This window comes from Salvelinus namaycush, chromosome 27 (assembly GCF_016432855.1).
Source record: "Salvelinus namaycush isolate Seneca chromosome 27, SaNama_1.0, whole genome shotgun sequence".
Classification (NCBI taxonomy): domain Eukaryota; kingdom Metazoa; phylum Chordata; class Actinopteri; order Salmoniformes; family Salmonidae; genus Salvelinus; species Salvelinus namaycush.
The window spans coordinates 3321711-3330884 of NC_052333.1; the positions used below are offsets into that span (position 1 = coordinate 3321711).

The 9174-nt window shown below is 46.1% G+C and overlaps 1 pseudogene; it reads right to left on the bottom strand.

The window, feature by feature from the left end:
- The window catches only part of LOC120021997, a 142623-nt pseudogene that overhangs the window by 35521 nt on the left and 97928 nt on the right, over positions 1-9174 (bottom strand).

The window sequence follows — 9174 nt, forward strand, 5'->3', positions numbered from 1 at the left end:
AGTGCACCCTATTCCCTATGGGCCCTGGTCAAATGTAGTGCAACCTATTCCCTATGGGCCCTGGTCAAATGTAGTGCAACCTATTCCCTATGGGCCCTGGTCAAATGTAGTGCACCCTATTCCCTGTGGGCCCTGGTCAAATGTAGTGCACCCTATTCCCTACAGGCCCTGGTCAAATGTAGTGCACCCTATTCCCTATAGGCCCTGGTCAAATGTAGTGCACCCTATTCCCTATAGGCCCTGGTCAAATGTAGTGCACCCTATTCCCTATAGGCCCTGGTCAAATGTAGTGCACCCTATTCCCTATGGGCCCTGGTCAAATGTAGTGCAACCTATTCCCTGTGGGCCCTGGTCAAATGTAGTGCACCCTATTCCCTGTGGGCCCTGGTCAAATGTAGTGCACCCTATTCCCTGTGGGTCCTGGTCAAATGTAGTGCACCCTATTCCCTGTGGGTCCTGGTCAAATGTAGTGCACCCTATTCCCTGTGGGTCCTGGTCAAATGTAGTGCACCCTATTCCCTATAGGCCCTGGTCAAATGTAGTGCACCATAAAGGGGAATAGAGTGCCAATTGGGATGAACCTACTATTCACCGTCTATTGTCCCGAGGTATAGTCTACACTATCTTCTATATAGTAGATATATCAGTAAATCAGTTGAAAAACACTAAGGTAGAAGTACATTTAAACTTTTCCTACAGTCAAATGACCAAATCGCCCTCTATTGGCCTCATGGGTGGAATGTTCTTCATATTTTTCATAATTGAATCATTAATAAATATTATTTCTTACAAACCTACGGATTGGTGTTTCTATGTCAAGCGGGTTGTGTTATATTTCAGTCTTCTGTGATGAATATAAAGTGTAATATTGGGATTCAAACTCAAAATGTAATACATTTTAACTCTATATCTGACATGGTACAGATGTCTTCTTATTTTAAGCCCATAACTATGTGTGTATACGGGTGTATACTTTAGTTTCAAAGTAGATTTGTTTAAGACTACCAAGAAACACTCTGTGGGACCCTGATTTAGCCCACTGCAGTAAAAGGTTAAACATGCCTCATATCTAGATACTGTGGAAATGTATGCGACTTGGCAAGCGTCGAGGATCCCCTAACGTGGATGTCGATTAAGGAAGCTCCCCCGCACCTCTCTGATTCAGAGGGGTTGGGTTAAATGCAGGAAGACACATTTCAGTTGAAGACATTCAGTTGTACAACTGACTAGGTATCTCCCTCTTTCCTCCTGGTTTCCTCCCAGTGTTGTACAACTGACTAGGTATCTCCCTCTTTCCTCCTGGTTTCCTCCCAGTGTTGTACAACTGACTAGGTATCTCCCTCTTTCCTCCTGGTTTCCTCCCAGTGTTGTACAACTGACTAGGTATCTCCCTCTTTCCTCCTGGTTTCCTCCCAGTGTTGTACAACTGACTAGGTATCTCCCTCTTTCCTCCTGGTTTCCTCCAGTGTTGTACAACTGACTAGGTATCTCCCTCTTTCCTCCTGGTTTCCTCCCAGTGTTGTACAACTGACTAGGTATCTCCCTCTTTCCTCCTGGTTTCCTCCCAGTGTTGTACAACTGACTAGGTATCTCCCTCTTTCCTCCTGGCTTCCTGCCAGTGTTGTACAACTGACTAGGTATCTCCCTCTTTTACAGAATAAAAAAAGAGGATCGTTAGATCTCAAATGTTCTAACGAGAAAGATCTTACGCAATACCCCCCCCCCCCCCCCCAAAAAAAAAACAGCCACACCTCATTGTCGGGGGGGGGGGGGGGGGGGTTAACAAAGGAAATCAACATCACAACAATAACAGAGAGTATCGCTTGGTGGCCGTGGCGCTCGCTGGAACATCTCAATGTTTAATGGGTGGAACGCCTCTCCCCGGCCTTCTGTCTGTGTCCCCAATGGCACCCTAGAAACTACACAGTGCAGTACAATTTTGATCAGAGCCTTACGGGACACTCAGTGGGCCCTGGTCAAAAGTACTGAATTAGTAAGGAGGAAGGAAGGAAGGGGTGGAAGGGAGTCATCTGACTGGGGGAGGCCCTTCACCGGTGGGTCCAATTGGAAGGGTTCAACGGTGGGGCTATGCGACAGGGAGTGCTATCTTGATCTCTCCAAGGGGGCCGACTACAGAACAGGACTGGGCCAGAGAGAAAGAACGGGAGTAGAGAGAGAGTAAATGTGGAATGATAATATCACGTTGGGGAAATACATCATTTTCAGTGCATATACAAGGCGCTATCTACAACCTACAAGGGTTCTCCTATGAGGACAGACGAAGAGAAGAGTGCCCTTGACTGGGATGACGCTAAAGTGAAAGCCAGTTATTCTCCTTTTTATTTACCTTCCTCTTTTCCTTCTTGTCATCCTTCTTGGTGAAGACGGTGTGGACCCACCAGATCTTAGTGAACATAGAACCGTACGCCAGGCTGAAGCCCAGGCCAAGCAGCCACAGACGGAACTGGCCGGGGAATAGGGGAAAGAAAATACATCTATTAAACAATAATAATTCATTTTATCTAGGCATCTATTAAACAATAATAATTCATTGTATCTAGGCATCTATTAAACAATAATAAATCCTTTACATAACTTGTGGGGGATAAAAACAATTATTTTCAAATGTATTAATGTGTTAAATATAATAGTTATTAAAGAATAATTCCTTTTTAAAGTCATGTTCTCATTTGGCAGTTATTCATATGACCTCAACTGTCTTCGTACAAGAATTCTAACACACCCATAAAACTCTATCCCCCATAATGCCTCAGTGGTAGGATCCACTTCCCTTTAGCAGTAGATGTAAAGTGAAGATCTTGGGTCAGTTTAGCATTATCCGTACTATTTTTTAAGGTTAGGATCTTTACCAGGGGAAACACTTCAGCCCAGAGCTTTCCTGTACCCATAAAACTCGATCCCCCACAATGCTTTAGTGGTATGGCTCCACTTCCTGTGTACTTCCTGTGTACCTGGCAGACCACGGGGAACTGCTTCCTGTGTATGTGGTGTCCGTCGAGGCCCAGAGGGAAGACAGCAGCCAGAGCCATCATACACCCCACTGCCGTCATGTTGTTCAGGTATGGCTGGGAGTTCTGGATGTACCTGTCATACACACACACACACACACACACACACACACACACACACACACACACACACACACACACACACACACACACACACACACACAGATTTTTCCGGCCATCAGGCTCTCTATCTCCCTCTACACACATGCACACACACACATGAACACTATCTCTGTCTACAGAATGTCTGTGAGCCATTCAGCATGCAGAGAACCCAGACTGACACATAGTGCAGGAGGATATTAGCTGTCTGTCACAAATGAAAATTAATTTGGGGATTTAACTGTCAAGCTCACACACCAACATGTGAATATCCTTGTTAAGAGTCACGCTGAATGACTGATATACAGATATTTAACTGTCAAGATCACACACCGACATGTGAATATCCTTGGTAAGAGTCACGCTGAATGACTGATATACAGATATTAACTGTCAAGATCACACACTGACATGTGAATATCCTTGTTAACACGCTGAATGACTGATATACAGATATTTAACTGTCAAGATCACACACCGACATGTGAATATCCTTGGTAAGAGTCACGCTGAATGACTGATATACAGATATTAACTGTCAAGATCACACACCGACATGTGAATATCCTTGGTAAGAGTCAAGCTGAATGACTGATATACAGATATTAACTGTCAAGATCACACACCAACATGTGAATATCCTTGGTAAGAGTCAAGCTGAATGACTGATATACAGATATTAACTGTCAAGATCACACACCAACATGTGAATATCCTTGGTAAGAGTCAAGCTGAATGAATGATGTACAGGATGTGTCAAGAAGTGGAATATTGGATATATCTGTGATGGACACAGGATCAAAATAAATATTCTCAGAATCACTGTATTTCACACATTTCAAACACGCTTAGAAAATGGGAGAGAACAAATGCTGTATGCACACGCACACACGCGCACGCACACACGCACACGCGCACACACACACGCACACGCGCACACAGGTCTTTGGGTACCTGACATTGCTGTTGTAGATGTTGAATGTGAGACACACTATCCCCAGTAGAATCCCCAGTCCAGCGAACACAGACACAGAGACAAAGAGCTTCTGAGAGAGGAACCTAAACTCCTCTATAACCACCGTCTGATCTGCTGGGGGGCCTGGACCTACGGGGGGAGAGAGAGAGATACATGATCATTATAATCTCATTATAGCAACGACCTGAGAAAGACTTGCAGGGGTAGAATGAGCCGTGTGGAGGCTAGGGATGATTAGGTAGACAAGGAAGTATGTGGGATCAGGATGGGACTAAAGCCGGGACATCAGGGTTCACGACCCCTTCTCTTACGAGTGGCATGGGCTCTTTAGTGACCACAGAGAGTCAAGATCTCCATTTAAAATCACAACTGAAGGACAGAAACCCTTGTAGGGCGGAGAAAGAGAGAGAGGGAGGGAGGGAGGGAGGGAGGGAGGGAGGGAGGGAGGGAGGGACAGAAAAAGAGGGATGGATGAGAGGAGAGAGGGAAAGTGGTGGAGGTAGAGAGATAGAGGTATATGAAGGGAGATAGATGAAGGGAGATGGAGAGAGAGAGATGAAGGGAGATGGAGAGAGAGAGATGAAGGGAGATGGAGAGAGAGAGATGAAGGGAGATGGAGAGAGATAGATGAAGGGAGATCCAAAATCCAGAAAAGAGCCGTTAAATTCTACAACCACCTAAAAGGAAGCGATTCCCAAACCTTCATTAACAAAGCCATCACCTACAGAGAGATGAACATGGAGAAGAGTCCCCCCTAAGCAAGCTGGTCCTGGAGCTCTGTTCACCAACACAAACAGACCTCACAGAGCCCCAAGACAGCAACACAATTAGACACAACCAAATCATGAGAAAACAAAAAGATTATTACTTGACACAAAAATAATTAAGAATTAACAAAAAAACTGAGCAAACTAGAATGCTATTTGGCCCTAAACAGAGAGTACACAGTGGCAGAATACCTGACCACTGTGACTGACCCAAACTTAAGGAAAGCTTTGACTATGTACAGACTCAGTGAGCATAGCCTTGCTATTGAGAAAGGCCGCCGTAGGCAGACATGGCTTTCAGGAGAAGACAGGCTATGTGCACACTGCCCACAAAATGAGGTAGAAACTGAGCTGCCCTTCTTAACCTCCTGCCAAATGTATGACCTTAGAGACACATATTTCCCTCAGATTACACAGATACACAAAGAATTCGAAAACAAACCCAATTTTGATATACTCCCATATCTACTGGGTGAAATTCCACAGTGTGTCATCACAGCAGCAAGATTTGTGACCTGTTGCCACAAGAAAAGGGCAACCAGTGAAGAACAAACACCATTGTAATACAACCCATATTTATGCTTATTTATATTCCCTTGTGTACTTTAACCATTTGTACATTGTTACAACACTGTATATATACATAATATGACATTTGTAATGTCTTTATTGTTTTGAAACTTCTGTATGTGTAATGTTTACTGTTAATTTTTATTGTTTATTTCAGTTTCGTATATTATCTACCTCACTTGCTTTGGCAATGTTAACACATGTTTCCCATGCAAAATAAAGCCCCTTGAATTGAATTGAATAGAGAGATAGATGGAGATGGGAGATGGAGAGATAGAGAGACCCACAGGCCGTGTCCGAATACCCATACTTGCGTTGTAAATAGCAGGCATTATGGGAAAAATGTAACGTTTTATAGTATGTGAAATAAAAAATGTAGTATGCTTTAAATGCCAGGATGTCATACTCTTTTCGGCTTTTCATATAGTACAATTCACTGCATGCTATTGAGAAAGAGAATCGTCTTCAGACCCATGTGTGTTTGACAACAGCTGATAATCAGAGAAGGCTGTACCAAAATGAACGAACTGACAGAGTCAGTGTCTTGTCAGAGAGAAAGACAGATGATAATCAGGCTGGATCTCTCCCTCGCCCATCCCGGACTCAGCAGTGGAGGACTGATCTGGTAGAGTTACAGGTCAGAGGGGTTAGTAGGAGTGATCTGGTAGAGTTACAGGTCAGCGGGGTTAGTAGGAGTGATCTGGTAGAGTTACAGGTCAGCGGGGTTAGTAGGAGTGATCTGGTAGAGTTACAGGTCAGCGGGGTTAGTAAGAGTGATCTGCTAGAGTTACAGGTCAGAGGGTTTAGTAGGAGTGATCTGGTAGAGTTACAGGTCAGCGGGGTTAGTAAGAGTGATCTGGTAGAGTTACAGGTCAGCGGGGTTAGTAGGAGTGATCTGCTAGAGTTACAGGTCAGCGGGTTTAGTAGGAGTGATCTGGTAGAGATACAGGTCAGCGGGGTTAGTAGGAGTGATCTGCTAGAGTTACAGGTCAGAGGGTTTAGTAGGAGTGATCTGCTAGAGTTACAGGTCAGAGGGGTTAGTAGGAGTGATCTGTAGAGTTACAGGTCAGCGGGAATAGTAGGAGTGATCTGGTAGAGTTACAGGTCAGCGGGGTTAGTAGGAGTGATCTGCTAGAGTTACAGGTCAGCGGGGTTAGTAGGAGTGATCTGGTAGAGTTACAGGTCAGCGGGGTTAGTAGGAGTGATCTGCTAGAGTTACAGGTCAGCGGGGTTAGTAGGAGTGATCTGGTAGAGTTACAGGTCAGCGGGGTTAGTAGGAGTGATCTGGTAGAGTTACAGGTCAGCGGGGTTAGTAGGAGTGATCTGGTAGAGTTACAGGTCAGCGGGGTTAGTAGGAGTGATCTGGTAGAGTTACAGGTCAGCGGGGTTAGTAAGAGTGATCTGGTAGAGATACAGGTCAGCGGGGTTAGTAGGAGTGATCTGGTAGAGTTACAGGTCAGCGGGGTTAGTAGGAGTGATCTGGTAGAGTTACAGGTCAGCGGGGTTAGTAGGAGTGATCTGCTAGAGTTACAGGTCAGCGGGGTTAGTAGGAGTGATCTGGTAGAGTTACAGGTCAGCGGGGTTAGTAAGAGTGATCTGCTAGAGTTACAGGTCAGCGGGACGTAGGAGTGATCTGTAGAGTTACAGGTCAGCGGGATTAGTAGGAGTGATCTGGTAGAGTTACAGGTTAGCGGGGTTAGTAGGAGTGATCTGGTAGAGTTACAGGTCAGCGGGGATAGTAGGAGTGATCTGGTAGAGTTACAGGTCAGCGGGGTTAGTAGGAGTGATCTGGTAGAGTTACAGGTCAGCGGGGTTAGTAGGAGTGATCTGCTAGAGTTACAGGTCAGCGGGGTTAGTAGGAGTGATCTGGTAGAGTTACAGGTCAGCGGGGTTAGTAGGAGTGATCTGGTAGAGTTACAGGTCAGCGGGGTTAGTAGGAGTGATCTGGTAGAGATACAGGTCAGCGGGTTAGTAGGAGTGATCTGGTAGAGATACAGGTCAGCGGGGTTAGTAGGAGTGATCTGGTAGAGTTACAGGTCAGCGGGGTTAGTAGAGTGATCTGGTAGAGTTACAGGTCAGCGGGGTTAGTAGGAGTGATCTGGTAGAGTTACAGGTCAGCGGGGTTAGTAGGAGTGATCTGGTAGAGTTACAGGTCAGCGGGGTTAGTAGGAGTGATCTGGTAGAGTTACAGGTCAGCGGGGTTAGTAGGAGTGATCTGGTAGAGTTACAGGTCAGCGGGGTTAGTAGGAGTGATCTGGTAGAGTTACAGGTCAGCGGGGTTAGTAGGAGTGATCTGGTAGAGTTACAGGTCAGCGGGGTTAGTAGGAGTGATCTGGTAGAGTTACAGGTCAGCGGGGTTAGTAGGAGTGATCTGGTAGAGTTACAGGGTCAGGGGCGTTAGCTGGTTAGTAGGAGTGATCTGGTAGAGTTACAGGTCACGGGGTTAGTAGGAGTGATCTGCGTAGAGTATACAGGTCAGCTGGGTTAGTAGGAGTGATCTGGTAGAGTTACAGGTCAGCGGGGTTAGTAGCAACGTGTGATCTTGGTAGAGATACAGTGTCAGCGGGGTTATTAGGATGTGATCTGGCTAGAAGTACATGGTCAGCGGGAGTTCGTAGGAGTGATCTGGCTTAGAGATACAGCGTCAGTCGGGGTTAGTAGGCAGTGATCGGTAGAGTTACAGGTCAGCGGGGTAGTAGGAGTATCTAGAGTTACAGGTCAGCGGGTTTAGTAGGGAGTGATCTGTAGAAGTTACAGGTCAGCGGGGTTAGTAGGAGTGGATCCTGGTAGAGTTATCAGCGTCCAGCGGGCGGGTTAGTAAGGATGTGATCTGGTAGAGTTACAGAGTCAGCGGGGTTAGTAGGAGTGATCTGGCTAGAAGTTACAGTGTCAGAGGGGTTAGTAGGAGTGATCTGGTAGAGTTACAGGTCAGCGGGCGTTTAGTAGGATGTGATCCTCGGTAGAGTTACAGTGTCAGCGGGGTTAGTTAGGAGTGCTCTGGTAGAGTTACAGTGTCAGACGGTGTTAGTAGGAGTGATCTGGTAGGAGTTACAGGTCAGCGGGGTTAGTAGGAGTGATCTGGTAGAGTTACAGGTCAGCGGGGTTAGTAGGAGTGATCTGGTAGAGATACAGGTCAGCGGGGTTAGTAGGAGTGATCTGGTAGAGTTACAGGTCAGCGGAGTTAGTACATTTACATTACATTTACATTTAAGTCATTTAGCAGACGCTCTTATCCAGAGCGACTTACAAATTGGTGCATTCACCTTATGACATCCAGTGGAACAGCCACTTTACAATAGTGCATCTAAATCTTTTAAGGGGGGGGTGGGGGTGGGGGGGGGTCAGAAGGACTTGCTTTATCCTATCCTAGGTATTCCTTAAAGAGGTGGGGTTTCAGGTGTCTCCGGAAGGTGGTGATTGACTCCGCTATCCTGGCGTCGTGAGGGAGTGTAGGAGTGATCTGGTAGAGTTACAGGTCAGCGGGGTTAGTAGGAGTGATCTGGTAGAGTTACAGGTCAGCGGGGTTAGTAGGAGTGATCTGGTAGAGTTACAGGTCAGCGGGGTTAGTAGGAGTGATCTGGTAGAGTTACAGGTCACGGGGTTAGTAGGAGTGATCTGGTTAGAGTTACAGGTCAGCGGGGTTAGTATGGAGTGATCTGGTAGAGTTACAAGTCAGCGGGGTTAGTAAGAGTGATCTGCTAGAGTTACAGTGCTCAGCGGGGTTAGTAGG